The sequence below is a fragment of the Heliangelus exortis genome, chromosome Z, assembly GCF_036169615.1.
Source record: "Heliangelus exortis chromosome Z, bHelExo1.hap1, whole genome shotgun sequence".
Classification (NCBI taxonomy): Eukaryota; Metazoa; Chordata; class Aves; order Apodiformes; family Trochilidae; genus Heliangelus; species Heliangelus exortis.
In genome coordinates this window covers 17823732-17849020 of record NC_092454.1, presented here as the reverse complement: position 1 = coordinate 17849020, position 25289 = coordinate 17823732, and the positions used below count along the sequence as shown (strand labels likewise).

General features: G+C 40.0%; 1 long non-coding RNA gene across 1 annotated transcript; it reads right to left on the bottom strand.

Moving 5' to 3' along the window:
- Positions 1-6926: 6926 nt before the first annotated feature.
- On the bottom strand, positions 6927-25288 carry LOC139789909 (uncharacterized). The gene is made up of 5 exons (XR_011723292.1): positions 22711-25288; positions 21516-21596; positions 19018-19486; positions 16949-17070; positions 6927-7793 (listed from the first exon to the last, which is right to left on the bottom strand). It is a non-coding gene; the product is annotated as an uncharacterized lncRNA (long non-coding RNA).
- Between the last annotated feature and the right edge of the window lies 1 nt (position 25289).

Sequence of the window (25289 nt, the reverse complement as noted above, 5' to 3'; positions counted from 1 at the left end):
ATCACCAAACCTTTTGGAAAAAATGTGGTTTTTTTCAGAATTTTCCAGTACTGAATTTTCCTGTAGGCTTTTCCTACATTATAAAATATTGACAGCATTTGTCACTCTGTCACTGTCAACAACTGATTTGGCATAGATTCCTGGATACTCGCACTGCATCGCTTCTTTATCATGATCTCAGTCTGTGTATGAGCATGTGTTGAACACATTAAAATGAATCATCAAAAGGCACCAGGTGCATGGAGCGAACAGAGCAAGAAAAAAAAGCAAGAAAGCCTTAAGTACTATCATGCCCTGTTTTCTATAAAATAAGCAAGGGAATACTGGGCTATTCCATGCTTATTATGGATAAAGGTTCACTTAGCCTTCCCAGTAATCCAGACCATCCCTAGGCCAAAGAGTATCACGTACTAAGGTGGGGCAGATGATGAAACTAACTTAGAAAGTGATAAATATTCATCAAATAGTTTTGCTGTGGGCTACATCCACATGAACTTTACAACTTGTTTTCAAAGTCTAGAATTGTTTAGAAGTATTTCTGTTTACTCTACAATGTCTCCAATTAGCTTAAAATTTTTATTCTATTCTATTTTATTCTATTTTATTTTATAGCTTGACTCCTGGTATTTTGGGATATTTGGCCCAGATTCTGTCCATCACCCAAATTCTGGCATTCCTGAACATCCATGTTGGTGTAAATGTTTCCAGACTTGAAATTCCAACCAGGAGAATCTCCTGCTCTTGCTCTGTGCATGTCTGGATCACATAGGGATGTGCAAGATTTTGGGCTATTTCTCTGGGTCTCTCACTGTCCGTTCAGCTTCAGCTTTGGACTCAACCTGGGCAGTGGGTATGGTAAGAAGATGCTTTGTGGATTCTCTGCATCTCTGGACAGTTCTTAGTCCTTTCACAGGTGACTTCCCTCTGGTACCTCTCTACTCAGATGATGTCCCAGGTGGAAGGTCAACACATATACAAGCCAGCCTTGTGGGAAAAAAAGTGTTCCATTGGTCTCTGTGCTAAGTTTGCCCTTTGTGACAGGGATACAAACACCTGGTATGCCAGAAGGTCTGGAATTGCTTGTCCAGTACTTTCTTGTAATTTACTGTTTGTTAATTCTACCATTACTAAGATGTTTCAAATGCCTAATCAAAGTGGGAATTAGAAATGCAAGATTAATTGCTTTCTGAACCTTTTCTCCAAGTGTTAATGGTAATGTGTCTGTCAGTGAACAGCAGCTTTACATTTCATTTGCATTACATTGATATGAAATTCTGCTAAAAGTAATGAAAGAAAATGTGTTACTATCAAAAATGGTCTAGCATGCATGCTGAAAGGTTGGATGTCTCTGATTCACTTTGCTGAAGGCATAATGAAACTTTCCGTATTTGCATACTGAACAATTACTCTGAGAATCCTGCTGAAAAGAATACTGTTCCTTAGTATTATTACCCTTACATTATTCTTGTTATGATATAATCATTGATGGTCAATATAATGGCCTACCATCCAAGCTCAGGACATTAATACTGGAACTTAGAAATGGACAACACATTCCTGGAAATTGCCTCAAATCTCCCAGACTCAGTCTTTTGCACACACAATAGAGAGAAACTGTGTTGGTGGCCTCCTCCCTGGTATCAATGGGATTCTGTGTAGCCTTTGCTAGAGAGATTGGCAATGAATATTATCTGAATCAGGTGTCAGTTATTCCTAACAGGAATTTTTCTCGAGAGCACTGGCTACATAACTCCTCCCTTTCTTTCCAGCTTTATGCTGCTGGTTCTTGCTGAAATACCATAATTTTAGTTGATTTCCAGGAAAATGATTTTAAAACAATTTTTCTTTTACAAATAATAAAGGTGAACTAAGTCATGTTCTAACAAAATGGTAATACAAAAGCAGCTCCCATGAAGGTATCTAGAAGCACAGAAGTTGGAAATCTTACCTCTCTGTTGGCAGGCAGGTGCTAAAATCCCATCTCTGCAGCAGGGAGGGCAGAGATCACTGTCCCACTGCTGTGATGGCACAGCCAGCTTCTTGCCAGCCTGCTTGCCAACCTGCCAAGCTCTGCACACCTCATGCAATGGAGGCATTTGACAGACCTGCCGTGTCTATCCACACCTCCAGTTCAATATTGAGAGGGGGAAACCAATAGCCTTAGGGGTGAGGAATTGAGCAGAAAATATAAGGTTAGGGCTTTACCACTTCAAAGGGCTAACAATAATCTGGACCGCATCATTACACCATATTTTTGATGCTTCATTTTTTTTATATACTTGCTGGCAGGCAGTTATCTTTTTGACCCTTTGCAATGAGTTGTACAAGATCACGCCTCCCAGCACAGGGAACAGGTCCCAAGCATGACGGATCCAGACCTTGGCCCCATTGCTTCTCAGAAGTAATCAGCCAAATTCAGAGCTCTGCTTGCTCCATACACATAAACAAGCTGTGGTTTACTGGTGACACTCAGACACTGATGAGACAGTGTTGCGAACAGCCCTGCAAACTACCAATGCATGCTGGCTCCAACAGCTGGGACCTGTAGTCTCTGTTGTGCATCTTCTGATCAGGGGCTTGAGGTGACAACAATTGTAATGTAATGATGAAGGATTATAATATTAATAACAGAGTGCAATTGTAATGGACCTCAGTTGCATGGCAGCCCTTACCTAGGCCTGAGTAATTATATTTTTTTTAAAGCCTAAGTGAGTCTGCAATCATAAAAATTAGTTCATTAAAAATGGCTGAAAAATCAGACAGGAAACTGCACAAACCTGTGACTGCTAGACCTGACTCCACCAGGTCTGAAACAAGCTTGTTACAGCCCAATATTAAACAACGAGACAGAGCCTGGTTGCACTAGGGTGCACTTTGGAAAGAGAGAATGACAAAAAGTATTCTTTGGCATATTTCACTTAAATGGACTTCAATAGAAATTTAAAGAATTCATTGCATGTTGGTAGCAGAAATCAGAATGCTGCATTCGGTTGTACACCTCTCATTATATTTCTATTTTTTAACACTTCATTGTTTCTCAGACAATGCATTAGCATTTCTACCATCTCAATAATAATAAAACCCATGATATTTATTACCAAGAGGTATAGACCAGAGACAAATAAGTGGGGAGCTTTCCAGGGGAACAAGACTAGTGTTCTTTAAGAGCATTACTTAATGTGGAGAAATGACTCACATACAATGTCATTTTAACAGCTTTCTGTGTTTAATTTCCTTTTCTTTAACCAGTAGCCTAACATAGCGGCATTCAGACTGCGGTCTATGGACCACCAGTGGTTTGTGGGGCTCTCCCAGGTGGTCTGGGTAATTAAATGTTTTGGGAGCTACACTATACCTGACAGATCTAAGGGAAACGAACCAAGTGCTCCAGAAGGTGATTTTTTTACTTGTGCAAATGGTCACCAGAGCAAAAAAAAACTTGGGAAGCCATTGGGTTGAGAACCCTTTAAGTTTTGTGGGAGAGAAAATACTAACAGTTGGGTTTTGGACATTGGTTTACATTCTCAGTGTCTATAGCAGTCAGAAAGCTTTATGCTTTTGCAAGTGAAGACAAAACAGAGCCACACATGTTGTAGAGCAACACAACCAAAGAGTTGCAGAAGGGGATAGAAGCCATGCAAATTTTATCTGCCTGACACTTTGGGGAGATTTTAAGCAGTTGGATCTCATTAGTTAGGCCAGATTTAATCTTGGCCAAAAGCCTCCCAACTCCTGTGAGGTCCCAGTGTCCCCATGAGAGAGCTTCTCTGGGTTTCTTCTTCTCTGCTTTTTGAGAGGTTTTGTTTGTCAGGTGGTGGGTAGTATGTGATGGAATATATGGATCTGGTCATCTCCAAGCTCATATGATGTATCTCCCAGAGAGGGGCTGCATGGTGCCATATGTGGAGCACACACAGGGCTCAGCAGTCACAATGTCAACCTGGGAAAAGGAGAGGACACTCTGCTCTCCTCCGCTCACAACCCTTTTGGACCCAGAGGCAACTTGAACTGGGGTTGCATGGTTGGATAGGCCTGGCACCTGGCATTTTGGGGTGATCTCCAAAGGAAAGGGTGCCACCTACTGAACCATCACCTGTGATTCCTTCAGCACCTGGCTTCTCCTTGGAGATCTCTCTTGCTTGATGACCTGGCCTAACCCTGCGGCAGCTTATGAGATCCAGTCAGTTTGCTGCCTAAGAGGGCATGGCTGCGGGCCAGATAGGAGAAATGTAATACTTAAGTAATGCCTGTGTTTCAGTGCTCAAAAATTCAGCACTTTGGGGAGGGTAAAGAAGGTAGGGGAAAACTGGAAAGATGTTTGCATGTTCAAAATCAGAGCTTGCATCAGTTGCAAGGAAGAGAACAATGTAACTAGTTTATAGGGAAAGATCACTTCCCGTAAAGTTCATTTAGTCTATTTCCAGCAATGAAGTCTGTCCTGGGAAATTTCCATTACATTCTGTTGGGCTTAACTAGAATAATTACAGTAATGTTATATTTATTTGGCAGAACAGTGATCAAGAAGAATACTACCATTGCAGGGGTAGCTGCATGCTTGTCTTTTGCTCATTCTGTCCAATGGTACCTGCTCAGATGTTGGGCTTTGACTTTCCTTGGGTGCAATTCCAATGCTTTCCCAGGCTCAAAATCAATTTAGGTGATGCTCACTTCTGATCATTAGCCCCAAATACCCAAAAAATCCAAGTAGCATGCAGGTCTTCTACCAACCCATTTGGAAAAAAAAAAACCCTAAACATGTTCTGATTATATTATTAGGTTGTGGAAGCGTGTTCTGTACAATCTAAATTCTTTTGCTTTCCCTAAAAGCTGGTTTGACTTCCATGGAATCAGTCTGGACTCTGATGACTTCAATGAGATTAAATTTAAGCCTCACTAGTGATGTCAGGTCTTGCAGTAGCAAGAGGCAAGAGCCTCATAATTACTCAAAATTGTTATATTAGAGTCTGGTGTGACCCCCTCTTGCATCCTCACTCTTTGTTTCTCTCTTTCTCCAGAGACATTTGGGCACTTATGGAGACCAAAGAGAAAATTAAATGGGAGGTGCAGGAGGCTACCATAAAGAGGGTGAGTCTTTTTGAGAGCAAATATTCCTGCAACTTTTATTTAATGCTCTTTGGTCTTTTATGATACAGGATTCAATAGGAGGACTGAGGCTTCTTTCTCCTCTTATATAGGGCTTACCTTTTCAGCTGTCTTTAGGGACAAAGGTCCTACCTTTATTACTGATGCATCTTGCCTGGAAACATTCACTAGAATAATAATTCTACTCTGACAAAACAGATCTTTTGGTAACTTCGAAACAATTAATCAGAAGATATTTTTCTTCCTTTAAAGTGACTAAGATATTTCTGTATATGAGAAACTCAAGATCAGGAACTAAGGGCCAACATCAGAACAGTATTTTAAAATGTATTAAAACAACCAGTTCTAAAAAAAGTTTCCCCAAAAATCAAATGTTAGTTTTGATATTTCTCCTGATTTGGTACCAGTAAGTTCCAAAACACCTTTCCCTCTGCCCTGTTTCTCCCTACCCAGCCATTACCTCCCCATCCCCAATGGAAAGAAGAATTAATTTCTTGTGTAGTCTTTTGGTCAGGGTTGAGGATGTCAAGCATCTCACAAATTCATGCTCTGGCACAACTCCACTTCAAGTGATTTTAGAACAAAACTGGGCTAAAAAAAAACCTCAAGCATGAAATATACTCCAGGGACTCAGAAAATGACAGTTTCCTTTCCCTAATCTTACATTACTTGCACTCATTGGTACCAATGCGATGAATGCTTGCAGAATTTCAAGAGTTAACAGTAAGCCATTTTAACACAGAGATCACTTTAAAAGGGGTGTAAAACCAGGTGAAATCAAAGGCACGAGCAAAGGCTGCTCTCCAATCAGGAGATTAGAATATCGTGAGCCAAGGAAACCTAGGAGTATTTCATATCTGGCTTCTGGGCTAAGAATATTTTTTGCCAGATTTCAAACTATATTATTGTAGCTACTAAAACAATACATCACTAAGCCACCAAAATGATATTTTTGGAGTGCAATGAACTTTGAGGAAAATTTGATACTTCCAAAGCACTGTTTGTAACTGCTTGAGAGAGAATTTTTTTTTTTTTTTTTTTTTTTTAATCTTCCTGTGAAGTGAAAGGAATGTTCAAACCAGTATGGGCTAGTAAAACATATGACACAAAGTTTGGCTCTACTGAAGTCATAATTGGATGAGACTATGATCCACCCACAGAAATAACACAAATCCTTTAACAAGAGACTTAAGAATAGTTAACTAAAGCCAACATAGCAACAAACTTCCCCTGAAAACACACCTTATCTCAGGAAGTGAAAACTATTCGCTGCCTAAATTTCAATTAACTTTGTCACGCTTTTCAGAACCACAGTGGTTGCAAGCTTGATTCATGGTATGATGACAGATAATTGCTTTTACAGGTCTGGCTTAGTGGAACTGTGGAAAAAAGCTTGCCAGACTTTATTACATGACTGAAAAACATTAAATAGGCAGCTAACATGTCTCATCTCTGCCTCTAGCTCTTCTTCCTTTTTTCTCCTATCTTTTGTAACCTCCCATAGAGGTTTATGTGTGTGCATCTGTCTGTGTCTTTGTGTCTGTGTCAGTAAAAGCCCAAGCATTAGATCACAAGTTCTTGTTTATATAAGCTTCAATTTACCCTTCAGGCAGAAACTTAGAGATTTCCAAACACACAGATGCTTGCCACTATCCAAATTCAATTTAAAATGCTCTGCACAACATCTCCTTTAACTTAACTAACCTTGTATTGTTCAGATGCTTCATAATGTGTTTTCATTGCCAAACATCATTACTAGCTTTGCCATCGTTAACAAAGCTAATTGAAACACAAATAAATGGAATTCCATAAAATGTCAGATCTTCTGAAAAAAATTATATTCATTTTATTAAACACATAAATCTGATTTTACAAATACTTATTATGCAAAGTTATTATGCAAAAGCTGTCACAAAAAAAGAAATGTTTCTACCTGGTATGATCTAGATCCAGAAAGAGACCCTACAGAAATCTGTCGGAATGGGCAGTCATCTGCCAAGACTCTCAGGACTATAATTTATTCACATTGAGCAAAACCTAAGGAAAGGAGGCAGGAACAACAGGAAACAAAGCAAGGTTTACTTAGGGAATTGCCAAAGAATGATCCCCTCAAGGGAAAATTTGTAAGTCTGGGGAAGACAGAGGGAAAAGGGCTGAACCTAGCATACTCTGGGGAATGTAAAGTTTTCAGATCATGACATGCAGCAGTTTCTTTCCACGGGCATAATGTGGAGGCAGTGGTTCTGTGCTCTAGAATTAATTGACATAGAAGAGATTCAGGAACAGACTCAGGGCTGCTAACTTCCAAAAAACCTCATGCTGCAACTAACAGAGGAGTCATCACAATCTCACTCCTTATGAATTAATTTCCAGAGAATACACAAAGCAAATGTAACTTAGTTTTAGGCAAGGGAAGAAGAAAGTTTGTCATAATTAATCTCCATTTTTCCCTTATATTGCTGGAAATTGATGCTGGTTTTACTTGTTCCCTCCATGCCCCTTTTAAACACAATATGGACAGTGGCTACACATATCCCTCTGAAAAATAATGACAATCTGAGTCTGTAGCAATGCCAGTATCTACTATGCTGAATCAAGAAGCTCTCTTCCATATGGAGTTTCTTCTGCTCCTGGATTCTCCTTCAGCTCTTAGCAAAAGGGATGTGGGTCCACAGTCTGCAATTTCCATCCTATGAAATGGACACAGACAAACCTATAATAGTAATTAGTTTACCCAATTTTACTGTTATTAATTTTTCTCTGATGAACCAGCTACTGAAGAGTAAATCTGTGGCATAGTATTCACTCTGTTACATTGGACTGTGATTTTGCAGTGTCCTCTGCCAGAGGTGATGTTGTTAACATCTCAGTGAAGGACTGGCAGGATGCCCTGGGTGGACTGTGAGATACAGAATGTAACAGTGTATGCACAGGATTCTGCCACAAACAGCTGGAACACTGCAAGTTTTCTTACTCCTAATTTACCCAATAGTAACTTGGTCATCTGCCTATCTCTGTTTGATGCATAATGAAAATATGATGTTCTATGCCCGCAGGATATCCATATATTGTCCCTCTTTGACACACACAAATCTATTGCAGGAATCATTGCATAGCTTGGGAAACGTAAGCACAGTGAGTTCTCCAGGATTCATAGCAACATATGTCTGTATATCTTGTTCAGAGCTTGCCTGAAACATGCTAATGTGCATGTACAAGTAACGGCACGTAAAGGGGGTTTTGGTTTAGGCACATTTTACCACTGGATTTATATGGGCATGAGGTAACACCTATTTTTTTTCTTCAAAGAGGTAATCCACATGCATAATTGAAACAAGTCTTTATTCTGCTCACTATAAATATGTACCAGATGTATCTCCTATAAATGTTACATTTTGAAGCATGGTGGGATTTGCTAGTACCTGTGAGTTATGTCAACTTTGATCCAAAGGGAAATAAAGAGTATTGCATGTTAAGGTATGGTGTGTCCTAGACATGGTCCTGGTCAAGTCTGTAAGTACAGTAAACAGCTACATTATCACCCTATTGATTTACTCTGTGTGACATGATGGCTTGATTGCTGTAAACAGGAATCAAGCCACTAAAATAACAAACAAAATTGACTGTACTGAAGCACACACATTGTAATTTCCACCGGCTCTTAGGCTTGATGTGGTATAGATTCACAGATCAAGGGGTTATGATTATCTGTTCCTCATGGTCTGATAACAGGAGAAAAAAAGATGTGAAAATGTTGTTATTACACTGCATTGGATCCTTAAGAATTAACTTTAAATACTGGGCTGCTCACTTTCTGAAGGCATTTTAAAAGAAGTAATCATATGACAGTGCCTTGGCTTGAGATAAATAAACACTAGGACTTACTTCAAAACCCTTCTGATAGAATACATGTGAACCTTTTTAAAATATAAACACACCACCCTGATCTTACTATCTGGGATTCTATGAAAATACTATATCTCTGAAAAATGCTATCACAGAATGTAAGGCAAAGACCTTTTTCTCACTAGGTCCAGGTGACCCCACAAAAAGGCTTTATGCCTGTGGTCACTAGCAGAAAATCCTGCATATAGTCCAAGAGACTAAAAAAAAACAAAAACAGAGAAAAAACATAACACAGCTTCAAAGCTTTCTGAGATGTTTATCCTCTCATTTGTGCATCTGCTAAAAAATCTCTGTTTTCACTTAATATATTAAAAAAATACAGCAAAAAATAGAAAAGCAACTTACGAACCAATTGCTGACGAGTAAAAGTATAACAGATGCAAACAAAGAGCTGCAGTATTTTTCACCATATGTTTCAAATCAATCTTATTCCTTCATCAGTTGGAAACAAAGCATAATGTCATGGTTCTAACAGTAACCTTGATCTATCAAACCATAGAAAACGAACAGGACTTTGACAAGCCATTTGTTCTATTTATCATAAGCAGTGAATAGGATTAACTACAATTCACCATCCATTTAGAATTAAATTATCTAATTATTTCAATTTAATCTCCTTTTCTAATTGCCCTTTGGTGTTCAAATTCCTCTATTGCTCATTTACCAGTTTCTGCTCTATTCATTTGGCATTTTGTTTAACCTGCAGTCTGCAGTTTTGGGTACACAGGTCTGGAAGCAAACAGGGTGGTGATGGGGAGGAGGACCCGGGGAAAGGGCTGTGCAGGACTGCAGCTGCTTTCCCCTCACACCCCACAGACATCACACAGCACTGGGGAGTGCCACTGCTGTGGCTACAGTCCCTGTTGTCCTCTGGAGAAATCTAACCACACGTACAGGCACCTGCACAACATAGAATTTTTACTGTCTTTAAAACAAGCCATTAATCTTGAGGTTAATAGCAAAAAAACTCCACATACTTAGGTTGCAATGAAATTACCTGAGAACCCTCACATGTAGTTTAAAACTAGACATTTTTTTCTGAATCCTCTTTCTCTTTTATCTTCTCACTTAGGCATTTATTTGGCTTTTGCACCAGAGTGCCCAAATGGGACACCATATCTTTGAATCTGTCAGCATGCAAGGGGGCTGAGAACATAATAAGGGTGCAGCCCTGGAAAGAATCCCACAGTCTCAAGCTTCCAGCAGGAGGCACAACTGGGTGATGTCTAGGGAGCCCTTCCAACCACTGTTTCTATCATTCTCTCTAGCAGCTTCCTCATAAATGCACAGAGACACATTAGTAAGAACTGCAGGTGCATTTTTGTCACCTGTGTGTACTGTGTGCTGCAGTGGTTAGTATCATGCAAAGGTGTTTTTGACATGGATGTTAGGGTGCCCATCATCCCCTGTAAGCCACTAATGCAGGATATGACATGCTATACTTACAAAAATCTCACAGGTCTCCTTGAGTGCAATTCCCTGCACACACAGTGTTTTAGGCAGTGCTAGCAGGGTGATCTTCAATGTCACAGCACTTGCGGGCACTCTGTTAGCAGGTCTGACTCTCTGGTCCTTTACTTTCATCCCAGCTTTCTGCATGGAGCTTGACTCAGGCTGGTGCTTGAGGGGGTTAAATATAACCTCTCTTGTTTTGAGGATGTATGAGCTGTAGAAACTGAGCATTGTAGGTCTGCCAGATCCCCTGCTCTCTGAGCCACCTTAGCTTGTCTTTCATAATCATTGGCTTATTTTTGTGCACTCATTGAACTTTGCACCCAAAACTAAGGGTTTGAAAGCAGTGACTTTTATTGTAACTGCTATGTTCAGATCTAACCATGACTTTGGGCTAGTTCCAAAAGAGGATTTAAATACATACTTTGGGATCTAGGAGCTTAAGTCCAAAACATGACACTGAAAATACCTGCCTATCCCTGGAAACACTGGGGGTTAATAGGGAGCTAACTTTTAAAAATTTAAATAATGCTCCAGTGTTTGTGTATCTATGTTTACCAGTCTTGGCATGGACAGTGAGGGCCAGTTCTGTCTTCGAGACAGTTCAGAGTTATACCTCCTCCCTTAGAGGGAAATGTCACCAGACTGTAAACCTATCTGGGCAGATGTAAGATCCACTCATATGCCACTGTACCAACAAGACATCAAGGTTTACAGGGCCACACACAATTCAGAATTTTAGTGGTTAAGTGGCTTAACTCAGTAGAAAAAATTCTGAGTTCTAGTTTTGGCTCCCAATACTGTGTATTTCAAAGACAATAGATAAAATACAGGAATTATCGGTGAAATGGGCACCAGAACTATGCTCCCTAGCTGTAAATCTAACCTCTACACCACACAGTCATACTCTGCTTCTCTCTCTCAGTCTTTCATATTTTTGGCACAGCAACCTGATTTTCCCAAAGGCCTTTTCTACCTCCTTCATCAGCCTATCAGGATCAGGTAACTTTCTGATGATCCCCATATTCTGGAAAGTGGGGAAGAGGGATTAAAGGATTTTGAGATGACAAAAGAATTGAGTCTGTTACCCTCCTGTTTTCCTCTGAGTGCTCTCACTACTCCTGAAGGGCACAGCCCAAGTTCTGGCTAGATTTTAAAAGAAACAAGTGAGTCCTGCTTAGTTCTTTAGAGACATATGCTTTCCAGAGAAGGTCCTAGTTGTGCAGATCAAGTGCATAAAACCATTTCTTGCATCCCTGAGTAAAGGGCAAGATCTAAGACACATGATCTGCTTGGGGTTTCTTTTTTTGGCTGGCTCTTGGTGGCTTGCTGATGGACAGAAGGTAGCTCCTGGCTTAACTTGCTCTTAGATACTCGCTTTTATTCTAAGATGCCTAAATTGTATGGATGATTTCTAGACAACTTATTCAGGGTTATGCTTTTCATGCTTGTGAACCAGAAGTCTGAAAGCTTTTGAAAACCCAGGCCCAGTATTTAAAGTGCATGAAGCCTACAGTGTGGTACTACTAAAATGTCTCTCTTTTGTTGGGCTCTCCAGCCCTTTCTAGCCCTCTCCTGCCCCTGTCCTGCCACGTGCCAGCAAGAGGGATAAACTAGGCATGATCATGGCTCCAAGGCAAGTCCCTTGGTCTCCACTCTGTTATATTTTTCTTCATTTTCATATTTATCTTTCTTCTCCCTTCCACCCAAGGATAGTTTAGTTTGTGTCATCAGAAGCAACCCCCTTTCTCCTTTCCTCATTTTGTTTACCCTTCCCATTGGTTAAAGCACAATTGTCCCAGTATGATGTCTTCTGAGGAGATGTGTCCTAGCCTCACCAGGTACTGGAAGTGGCCAGGGCATAGTGAGAGACTTTTTTACATTAAAGATTCTCATGAAGATGAATTTGCTGTGTCCTCCCTTACAGACAGCAACAATGTTACCAGGTGAGTTCTCGTGGCCAAAACAGACCAGAAAAGCCCTTCACTCCTGGCTAGCTGTGTAGTGGAGGAGTAGCTAGACAGATGGACTCAATGTCCTTTATGGAAATGAAACCAGTTACAACATACACATGGAGATACAGGATTACAACCTCCTTATCTATTTGGTATCAATCCAATATTAGCCAAACAAAGGTCCAGTATGTGTGCTGTAGCTGTCTAATTAATGACTATAAAATTGGGTCATTCAGAGCATTTTCTGACTTCACTAATTGGTATCATTCATGAACTGATGCCCAGCATCCTCCTTTGCAGATATAAAACCCCAAAACAAAACAGCAGAAATGAAAGCCCTGGTACAAGTTTTTCTTCTCTCATGTAGACATAAAGGGGGTGGCATTACAGCACTGCCACTAGTGGCTGGATATAACTGCTTGCTCAGGGTGGACATACATACAGTGGTCATTTTCCCTTCTGCTGTATGCAAAGGCAATGGGTCAACTGATCCCTCTCCAAAGAGGGGGACGTCTCCAGGTGGCCAAGAATTCCAGCAGCATCCTGGTTTGTATCACAAATAGTGTGGCTAGTAGGACAAGGGAACCGATTGTCCCCCTGCAAGTGGCACTAGTTAGGCTGCACCTTAAATACTGTCTTCAGTTTTAGGCTCTTCACTGCACGAAGGACATCAAGGTGGTGGAACCTTTCCAAAGAAGGGCAACCAAGCCCATGAACCCTATGGAGAACAAGTTGTATGAGGAGTGGTTGGGGGAATTGGGTTTGTTTAGTCTGGAGAAAATCAGGCTTGGGAGAGACTTTATTGCTCCCTACAACTACCTGAGGTTTTAACCAGGTGGATGTTGGTTTCTTCTCCCTCATAACAAGCAAGAAGACAATCAGAAGAAATCTCTTCTCTGAGAGGGTTATTAAACACTGGCATAGGTTGCTCAGGGAGGTGGTTGAATCACCATCCCTGGATGTGTTTAAAAAATGTGTAGATGTGGTGCTTAGGAAATGCTTGGACTTAATGATCTTAAAGGTTCTTTCCAAACAGAATGATCCTGTGATTCTGTGAGTACTGGGAACTTAATCCCATGCCTTTGCATGCATGCTCATCATCACTTCAGGTCTTTTCCTGATTCAAAAAGATGTAACATATTTTCAATACTTAGAGAAAATTTTTTTCACAGATTTGGTTTTCCTGAAAAAAACCCCAAAAATATAATACCAAGACTGGAGTTATCTCATCCACCAGTTCTGATAGGTACCATTATGGACAGCTTACTGGACTGCACCACTATTTGTGGATGTCTGATCTACCTTGACCCTGTCATTGATCATTAATTACAGTCTTAACACTCCCTTTAGAAAGTGAGACACAGAGCTCTATAGTCAAAAGATAGACAGAGTCAGGTACAGAAGTTTTAGATTTCTTCCATGTGGATTACTCTTCTGTACAAGGAGGCTGGCCACCATCACAGCAATTGTGTTTCCCTCTGATTTGGTATTCCTATCTAGAGCACCACTCCTGGGGTACCAAAAATTAGATACACCCCACCAGGACTCATAGGAAAACTACTACAGCTAAGTGACCTCCATCTTAGCCTGACAGTTTCTTCCTCCATTTCTGACAGCCAACCCTGCACAGGACAAAGCTCAGGGGAGTGGCTGCAGGCTAAGTTGGAGCTCTTTGAATGCTGTCTAAAATTACATGCAGACAGGTCATATCTGACTATCAGAAGACAGTAATTTTTGTTTTCTCATTCCATTAAATATGCTGGTAACACTGTACTGCCAGGAAGCAATAACTGTTGATTAGGGTAATAACTAAATTTTTTTTATTAGAACCTGTTTTTAGTTGCAGAAACATAGCCACACATCAAAGCAATGTGATGTGGATGATTTAAATCAGAAATATCAGTAGCCAATGCATGGTTTTACTGCTGGGGCAGTGGAAGGAATTGATCTTTACAGTGTTGCAAGAGCACGAGCAAGAGAAAACACAAGAAATGTGAGCCCAGATGGCTCCACTGCAGGTGAGAAGACATGGATTTCCTAAGAATACAAGTATTTTTTGCTCACCAGTATTCCTCCAAGGTAGAAGTTTAATGCTTCTCTATCCCTTGACCAAGAATTGTTACTTAAAGATATCTGTGCTCCATCACAGTAAACAGTATACTGGAGGTAGTGGAATGACTGGTCTTATTGACAGACTTACTAATTAAAAAAATTAGTAGGATACTATGTTAATTTCCACTATTTCAGCAGTATGGAAATGATAAAAATCTTTATGAAAAAGCTTTGATTTATACCATTGCAAAGGTGGAAAACATATACAGGGTGCTTCCTTATTAGGAACATTGATTTGTTCTTAGGCAAAACATAGTGACAAGCACAATACAAAATCTTAGTGAAGACATGGCAGCTTACAGTTTTCGCACATTTTGATAGGTTGTGAAGACAGCAGGAAAATCTAAGGCTATTGGTAAGTCACCTCACATAGGAAACAGAAGCAGGATTGTCTTTAGCAGAATTTTACCCTATGTTTATATTCTGGTTCTTGGCACTTGAGCAAGTGACTGCGAGCACAATATGGGTACAGGGATATTTCTGATAACTGTACTCATAACTGCTCTTCAGAAAAATTATTCCTTAATGGCAGCAGCAAAATTAAGCCAGGACATGCTTACGGGAAAGTATGGTGTGTGAGGAACAAGTACAGAGTGGTCAAGCAAACACACAGCTCCATAGTAACAAGTTCATGAGACAAAGCCCTGGTGTAGGCGAGCTCAGGGAACTCATCGCCTTTCTTATGAAGACATAAATGGCTCCATCCATCTTCCAGGGTGATCTCCCTATTTACACTGCAATTCACTCTTTTGGCTGAAGTATGGAAGTATGTATTCATTAAGAAATAAGACACCATCTATTAAAAAAAATAGGTTGTTAAATCATTGCTTTTTATATTGATTATTTTCTTTTTAGCTGTTGAAACTAATCATTTAGAAACTCTCCTTAGCTAGTGAAATCCTCTCTTTTTTGAGGTGAAAAAGGAGAGCTCCTTTACAGCCACTGAGGATAAGGAGAATATAGTAGCTTCAGCTCCTCTGTTCTTGAGGTCTTCAGTGAAAACTCACAAGCCTTCTCTGACTTAGGGTAACTTGGTTATTCCCAACAGCAGGAATAAGTATCTGAGGGTAGTACTCAATATGCAAGTACTGCTAATAAGGTTCAGTATGTCCAAATCTCTTCAGAAAATGCTGATCAACTTTCAAGGATAGTTTCAGTTCAAATTTGGTTGTTACTAAAAGAGCTATCCTTTAATTTAATATCTAAACTCTGAACTGAATATGATGGTGTTCTCAATGTATTTTATTAATGGATGCAAAATCAAGGCTATTGATCACATGAACACTACCGTGGAGTCCCACCCACAAATTGAGGCTGTTTCTATATACGTCCATTGCATGGCATTGCAATATTTTTAATGGTTTGGTTCTTTCAATTCCAGAACCCAAACCCCAAAGTAGTCTTCCGTTCTTGTCTACTGCAGAGAGATTTTGTGAGATTTTATAAATGTTCTGTACTGAAGAAATGTAAACAATGTAAAATACAGGAAGCCAGACTGTCAAGTTGGAGAAGGTGAAATGAAAAAAGCAGTTTTCTATCAAAAAATTTATCTACACCAACTGATCCCAAAACTAGTCTGCACCTGTAGCTCTTGGTGAAAAGTCAAGGACTTCCAAATCTGAGGCTGCTACCTTGAGCACTCCTACATTGAAATACATTTTAAAAATTCATAGAGACTTGCAAATGCAGAGTTTTTATTCTTTTTTTTTTCATAGATACATGTTACCATGCATGTCTGTGCATGTACACATTCAGATGTGTATACGACACAAAATTTGTTCATTCTGATCCTCCATGTCTGTATCCCAGAAATTCTCTTGCTTCCTGGAATGATTTGCAGGTGGCTGCACCATGCTCCAAGCACACAGTAATGTTAATACAAGCTGACAACATGTTGTTTAGTTTGAAGATGGACTGTAGTAGAAGTTCTGAAGCTTAACATGCTTCTGTTCTTCATCCTTCCATTACTCTTAGAGGTTCCCTCCTTCTTTCTAGCATCCTTTCCTGGTTTCTGTTTCTACTAATGAGCTTTTTTCATACACAAGTTTACTTTAATACAGATGGCATTTGTTCACAGCCAGAAATACTTCCCAAGAAGTACTATAGCTCAACAAATAAGTTCAAAAGCATCCTAGCAAAAATAAACAATCAAATGAAATGTTGCCTGGATTAAAACAGAGCTTAGCAAATGCCAGCACCTATAAGCACCATAACTGATCCCTTTTCAACCTTCCTCTTCTTAGTTTTAACAATTCGCTCTAGTACCCAAGTATAAGAAACAGAAAAATGATTTCACAACTATATATTATTTAATGAGACTTGGTAACTCAATCTGCCAGCACCTGTGCTGCATTAAAAACAGGATATTGTACGTCTCTGTAAACTGTACCAGATAAAAACATTCACTCTGGGTAACATACCTCTTACCAAGGACAGCGCAGACTCCCTGAAGAAATTGTGGCCATGGATATTTCCATATAGCTGAAATTTCTTCTTTGTGTGCATACTGTTGATTTGGTTTGCCTTCATTTCATTTTTGCATCTAAAAAAAAAAAAAAAAAAATAAATGCAGGCATACCAGTGATACTTCACAGAAAGCAAATTCCAATGAAAATATGTCACAGTCCGTTAGAAAGAGCAAGATAGAAGCAAAAAAGAACTATTTTCAGCATAGCTGAAAGAAGCACTATGAAATGTTAATTAAAAGCTCATCACACATCTTCATATGAATGTCCTATTTATGTTTCTTTTAGTGCTCTCAATGAGCAGGTATTAATCCCTTAGCACTGAAAACTTTATATCAAGGTTTAGCTCCTGCACTGGATTCATTCAAAACGAAGAAAGTTGAGATAAAACTGTAATGAATAACATGATCACATACCAAAAATGAGAAATTGCTGCTGACGTGTACTGCCACCAAATGGCCGATTAAGTGAAAAGCACTGCTTTCCCCCTATGCTAGGGTATAGTAGGCAAAATGACCAGTATTCCCAGAAATTACTTGTGTGGCATGTTAGAAAAACATGGTTTTCTTAATAAAATAACAAATTTGATACATTAATTATTCTTTTATTAAAATAAAATAGAAAGCTAGTTACTTCAGATTCAAAGGGAAGTTATTGGATTAACTGAAAATGCCTAACCTTTTGAAATCCCTTTGTTCTTCATTCTTTCCCTGCTAGAGTTTATTACACTCCCTCACTGAAAGATGAACATCAGTCTGAACTGGGATTCCCCCCTTTTCTGAATGAGGAAGACTTTTTTTCTCTTTTAATAATTTTCTTCACCTTTTGTTCCCTAAGACTATCAACGGTACATTGTCAGGGATTTCCGTTCCATTCGTTATGGAACTAAAGAAAAGAAACTAACCAAGCTCCAAGAAACTAACCTCCTCAGTCTTCATGGCTTTGTCTATTAAATTCATCAAGGAAAGTTGCCAGAGCAGAGGAAGGAATCGCACTCAACTCACAGTGTAACAACCAGTGCCAAAAAGAATCAGCAATGACTTATTTTCTAGAGAGGTCTGCAGCTCAGTGTGGGCTCAAATTAAGAGCATCACTGAAAAATTGCCTAAAATCATACATTTCACTGACTACTATCCTCTCCTACTATTTCATGTGGGCAACAACAATACGGATAGGAGTAACCTGAAAACTATAAGTAAGGATTACAGAACTCTGAGAGCAGCAGTGAAGGACTTGGGAGCACAGGTAGTGTTCTCATCAATCCTCCCAATCAAAGGAAAAGGGCAGGAAAGGACCAACAAAATTGGAAAAGTCGGTGAATTGTTCAAGGAGTAGTGACATAATCAGGGCTTTGGCTACCTAGATAACAATGCTTGCTTTGATAAATCTGGTCTGCTCAGGGTTGATGGGGTGCACCTGTCAGAGAAGGGGGAAAGAGCCTTTGGCCAGAGGCTGTCCTATTTTGTTTGGAGGACTTTAAACTTGGGATGCTGAGGGAGGGGTTCATTCCACACCCACCTCATTGGGGACAGAGCCACTAACAGATCCCCTGGGCCTTTAAGGGAGTCATAGGCTATCACCTGTGTGCTGATAGATACAAGCCCTGCCAGTAAGACTGCTCTGAAGGAGGCACATCTCAAATGCCTCTAAGTGAATGCATGAAGCATGAATGCACACACAGTTGCAGATGTGTGTGGTCCTGAAGGGCTATGACATTATTGGTATCACCCAGATGTGGTGGGATGGCTCCTGTGACTGAAGCATTGGAATGGCTGGGTATAAACTGTTCAGGAAGGACAGGAACAGCAAAACAGGAGGAGGTGTTGCCCTCTGCATCAGTGACCAGCTGGAGTCCATGGGGCTCTGCCTGGGGATGGATGAGGAGCTGACAGAGACACTATAGGTCAGGATTAAAAGGAATTCAGAGCAAAGACATATCATAATGAGGGCTGCTACAGGGCACCCAACCAGGATGACCAAGTGGATGAGACTCTCTTTAGACAGATGTGCTGCTTTGCACTCACAAGCCATGGTCCTCATAGAGGACTTTAATCATCCTGACATCTGCTGGAGGGACAACACAGCAAAGCATCAGCATTCCAGGAAGCTCCTTATGTGCACTTCCTCCTCCAAATGGTACAGGAACTGAAACAACATGGATCTGATGGATGGACCACTTTCTGGATAAGGAGCTGCCTGGCTGGTCCGCACCCAAAGGTTTGTGATCAGTGACTCAGTGTCCAGTGGAGATGTGTGATGAGTGCTGTTCCTCAAGGGTCAGTGCTGAGACCAGTGCTGTTTAACATCTTTGTTGGTGACATGGACAGCGGAATCGAATGCACCCTCAGCAAGTTTGCTGATGACACCAAACTGTGTGGTGAAATCAACACATGAGAGGAAAGGGATGCCATCCAGAGGGACCTTGACGGGCTTCAGAAGTGGATTTGTGCAAACAGCATGGAGTTCAACAAGGCTAAATGCAAGGTTCTTCACCTGGGTAGAGGCAATCCCATGCATGAATACAGGTTGGGAGGGGAAAGAATTAAGGACAGGCCTGAGGAGAGGAACTTAGGAGTGGTGCTGGACCAGAAGCTCAATATGAGCTGTCAATGTGTGCTTGCAGCCCACAAAACCAACTGAGTCCTGGGCTGCATCAAAAGAAGCATACACAGCCAATCAAGGGATGTGATTCTCCCCCTCTGCTGTATCTGCTTTGCTCTTGTGATATCCCACCTGCAGTATTGTCTCCAGTTCTGGAGTCCTCAACATAAGGACATAGAGATCCTTAAGCATGTCCAGAAGAGAGACACAAAAATTACCATAAGGCTGGAGCACCTCCCCTATGGAGATAGTATGAGAATGTTGGGGTTGTTCAGTCTGGAGAAAAGGACACTCCAAGGTGACCTTATAGTTGCTTTCCAGTATCTGAAAGGGGCCTACAAGAAAGCTGGGGTAGGACTTTTTGCATGGGTGTGTAGTAAGAGGACAAGGGGAAATGGCATTAGTAAAAAATTCTTTCCTGTGAGAGTGGTGAGACACCAGAGGTTACACAGGGAAATTGTGGCTGCCCACTCCCTGGAAATGTTCAAGGCCAGGTTGGATGTGGACTTGAGCAACATGATCTAGTGGGAGGTGTCCCTGCCCATGCAGGGGGTTGGAGCTAGATGATCTCTAAGGTCCCATCCAACCCTAGACATTCTATAATTCTATAATTCTATGATACTATTAACTTCAGGTTCTGGTTCAGGCCTTGCTCCTGGAACAAAGCTTGCAAGAAGCTGACACCAGCTACCACCTGATGGCAGAGCCATAGTGGGCCACTGATCAGTGCTCTCCATCATAGAAATCCTGGCATGATTTAGTGCTCTTCTTTGGCAAGCAATGCCAGCCTACAACAACCAGTCACACTGAAGCCCATCTCACCTTGGTTTTCATCCTACATTTTCTTCCTGAACTAAAAGTTAAGTTTTGAAGGGCAAAGCCTGTATCGTCTTGCATTCTTGTATAATATTAAGTACAGCAGGAACCTCACTGGGGCATTTGAGCACTGTTACAAAACAAAAAAATTAATCATGACAATAATAACTAGCACTTCGAAAAACCCAGCAAAACTTATGGTCAGATGCTGGCATTTGCAACATGGGACTTTTAAAAGTGCATCTCCTTTCTCATGGCCTCATACACAGACTGTCCTGATCTTGGTACTTGAACTAAATTAAGAAGCACAGGGTAACAAAGACTGACATATGGGGGGTGAGGGCTACTCTTGTAAAATATCAAGGTACAGCACATAGAGCACAGGACCTGGAGGGACATGCAGGCACTGCATCCATACAAAAGTGCTACCACTGGCTCTGACATCCATGCAAAAAGATATGGACCCAGGAGACACTCTCCTGGGTGCTGAGCTGTGGGGAAAAGCAGCACTCTGCCAGCCTGTCACAGACAGCAAAACAAAACCTTCCAACTGTCAAGTCCTCTGGGCATTACTCTGCCCCCCATTTGCCTGAACAGGATTTATTTATCAACACCCACAGGTGTGCTAGAGATAGAGCAGAATGAAAAAAATGGGAAAACAGAAGTGCTGAATGAAGAGAATGTGAAAGGAGTGTAAAGTACTAAGATTTCTAGTTAGAGAAGGCAGGTGACAAGCTTGGGATAATGTTTTTTTTATTTTTTTTTTTGTTTATTTTTTTTAACTCTTGACAGAAGTAAAGGTGTTGCTCTAGTCTATGTCTGTCAAGCTGGGGGATGCAATGGTGAGGATGGAGCAAGGTGCATCTGAGATCTGAGATAATGTGAAAAACTGTATTTGTGAGAAGAAAAGGGCACCACAGCTGTCATTGCAGGACATATACAGGGAGACAGCTATGCAGAAAGAGCAAATTTAAGTGCTCAGCAGATAATAAAACTGGTAACAATAGATGAAGAAAGCATACAAACCCCTTTTGTCATTATCCAAAAAATAATTAGTAAATATGAAGGTAATTTTTAATGAAAGGAAACACAAAAATACAAATACCTGCATGGTCAGAAGACAGGTTCCGGTATGCCAAAACCAAGCTCTGGTATGCTGTTCCAGATGGCTGTCACAAAACTAGGCCTAGGTTAACACAAACTTTGATTCATGCACATCTGAGCATGAGTTATATTTTGTAGACTTATAAAGTAAAGTTAATTCCATTCAATGAAAGATAGTTATGAAAAATAACATTCTGAAGGGCAAGACATAAGAAATACTGAGATCTTATCCTACCCTGTCTATAGCAACAACAGAGAATTAAAAAGGAAACAAAGTTAAGGTGAGACTTCACCAAACTGTGGAAAAACTAGTCTTGCAATGCATATCTTCCAGAAAATTTATCACTGTAATGGTTCAGAATTAACCAGAATTCTAACTCTGCTTTTAAGCTAGAATGCCAAATATCAGTTACTATAAAACATTAAGCATTGCATAGAATGTGATCACCTCAACCAGTCACAACTACTGTAATGTCGTGAGAAGTCCCTTCCAGACCTTTGGTGCCCATCCTACTACAAATTTAAAAACCCTTCTGCAACCATAACTAATAACATAGTCTTGAACACCAGGATTTTCATCCATATTGATTTATGGACCAAAGAAGCATTGCCTAAAAAGCTGGGGAAACAAAGCCTCCCAGAGAGGACAATAGGTTTTTTTACAAAACATATGTGCTGAATTTCCATGTTTTTGCTCTTCTCCATCAGTTTCACTCAAGATACATCACAAGTTAATAGCTTTGTCATTTTTCACTTAAAAATATCCTAGAAAAAAACCTCTCCTAGAATTCATTAAATAACAACGTGCTTTTGCTTTAATTAAGAGGGGGAAAAAAGGACAAGAAAAAAAGTAGCCTTAGTTGAAAATGAAAGACTTGTGCTAGACAGACTGGATCTGCATTTGCAATACCCTTCCTTCAGGGTATTTGGATGTATCCACAGTTTTGATTCAGACCATTAGAGAGACAGAACCCAACTGTAAAACTCCAAGTGAGATCTGATGCTTAGAGTGTATTTGGATTAGAGTTTTGGCTGACCTATTTAAAGGATGATGTTGTGCAAACAATTACTCCACAATCTAGGCAAGTGCTGAGACATATTTAATAGGAAAAAGTACCCAGGACCTACTCGTTTTGGGTTTTTTTTCATTAATTAAAAAAAAATATATATTTTTAAACGAAAAAAGTATTATATACCACACTGTAGAATTCTGCAGATATCTCTCAGCCGAAGAAGTCACCCTCCCTCCTAGAAAACAACAGCATTCAAATTAGTGGGGGCAATTTAGCATTATTTCTGTAAAAGAAGACAGATTTACTGTAGTTCTGAATCAATTTTTTTTTTTTTCCCAGAAAACCAGAAAAGCTTAGTTAGCTACTGCTAAGAGATCTATTTGGGCAACTTCACCCTAGGATCAAAACCATGCCCTACTCCCAGGGCTGACCTTCATCTTTCTTTCAGATCTTGGCCTCTGCACAAAAATAAAGAAGGTTCAGCCATTGCTATTGTAGTTGTTAGTTTCCTCTGAAACACTGAAACTCTAGTGCTGTAAGAAACACTGTATTGCATTTACACATTGAATAACTACCTGATAAACTGGTAAACTAGCAAGGAAAATGCATCATCTCAACACTGGACAAAGAATCGGAATTTTAATCTGCCTTCTGCTGATGATTTCTTTATGGCCTGGAGGTGCACCACATACCCATATACCCTGTCTGCCCTTGCTTTCACATCCTAGCTGCTCAGTAAGAAGATAATGATCTCAAAGCTTGTTGTAAGAACTAGTTAATAACAATAAGCATGTTGATAAGGTCAACTTGCAGTTTTGTATGACAGGGAAGTGATCTTGAGCATGAATGACTTTTCCTGATGAAAAGCTAAAGAAAACAGATTTAATCAAGAAAAAAATGCCTTTTGGTCAAACCAGACTGTTGAAAGATAGGATGTCTGTTACTGAAAAAAAAAAAAGGGCCCCAGATTAGAAATGCAGACATAGTATTTGCTGTTAAAAAGCAAGGCTCTGTTTATAAATATTTGTAAATATTTGCACCAAACCCCAAATCTCTTCAAACACAGATCCTATCTAGTCTCAGAAAATATATCAAGTTTGTAAATGCACTGTTAGGCAGTACCACACACAGAGCATCACTGCTAAAATACGTTAGGTGGGCTGGCTGATACAGAAATGCTTTGTATTTCAGTATGACAAACTCATTAAATTCCATCCATATTCACAATAGCTTGATGGTAATGGGCTTATTTTGGTTTCTCTTCTGAGCAAAACATACTGTCCTTCATACTGGGATATTCAGTCTCTAGAAAGTCTCAATGCATACCTAGAGAAATATAAAAATAAAATAAAATAAATAAAAGGAGGGGGGGGATATTCCAGGAAATCGCATTTGGGATGGAACTTTTTATACAATAGATTGAACAATATAAATGTACAGAACCCTCTAACTGTGGAAGTCAGTCTTGTGCATGCAGGGGAGAGCAGGGAGCCTATTCCTGAGGGAGGCTGCGCGCTGCGCTGCTCTCCTCACAGCAGTGCCACAATGCCTGCCTTCTATTAAACTCTCCTCCTGGTGGGGTGGGAATTCTTGTGTTCCTAAACCACTCACGGACAATTCATAAGCATAATGGAAATTAAATTCAGTGAATAAAATATGTGCTGTAAGTTAGGCAATTGTCTCTAGCATGTTCTCTGGTACTTTGTCCATTCAATTTCAAATGACAAAATTCAAATGACATATTCCAAAGACAGATAAATGGATATAACTTTTGATTTCCTCTGGCCCTGAGGACTCTAATGTCTAAGTACTTTACCATCTGTAGCATATTTATTCTCATAAGACCTCTGTGACGTAGAAAGGGACTATTAAATCCATCTTAATGATGAGGAATGAGAGACAGAACAATGCTGGGATCAAATAGGTGATCCGGGCTTGATTAGGGTATGAATGAAAGCTTTTCTGGTCAAATAATAAAACCTTAAATACTGCATGTTTCCCTCCAGTATGCCTTACCTCTCTGTATGGACTTTACAGACTCCTGACCTCCTTCATGTTTACTTTACCTCCCAGACCTAATTACTGTAGTTTTACTATCCTTTTCCATTGAATTAATATTGACATGTAATGAGATTATTCCTTCTGATGGGTATTTCACAGACATCTTAGCCTACTGCTACTAACTGTTACTTTTGATTTATAAACCTTCAAGTAATGAATGCACTGATCATATCCTTCTTCACTTCCCAGTCAATTTTCCACGTTTTCAAGAAGCACTGAACAAATACCTCTCTCATATCTGTCTGGATTTACTCCGCATACAGTATCATACGAACCACTGATGTTGATTACGTGCAGCTACAAGTATCAATAAACAGAGGATACTCTGATATCCCTGTCTTTCCCTGAATGCCCTGATATGATGATTTTAATTTTTCAATAATTTTCATCAGGATTTCATGATCAGGCTTCAAAGTTTAATGCACAACAGATGAGTCCACTGATGGGAAGTGTTTTTAACCTGCAGCAAATAGACACAGTCTGCAAAGGAAAAACTTCAAGTTCTTATCAGTGACTTTGCAACCAGTAAGTGCTGGGAGAACATACATGGTAAATTATCACAGCTTGGATGACCTATGGCAACTTAACCATATTTTTGAAATCAAGACTAATCACAGTTTCACTGGCTTCAAGTCTACTAGTAGTGATGCATGCATATGTATCACAAACCACTGAGAGCAAATACAAGTCTTGCCACTGCC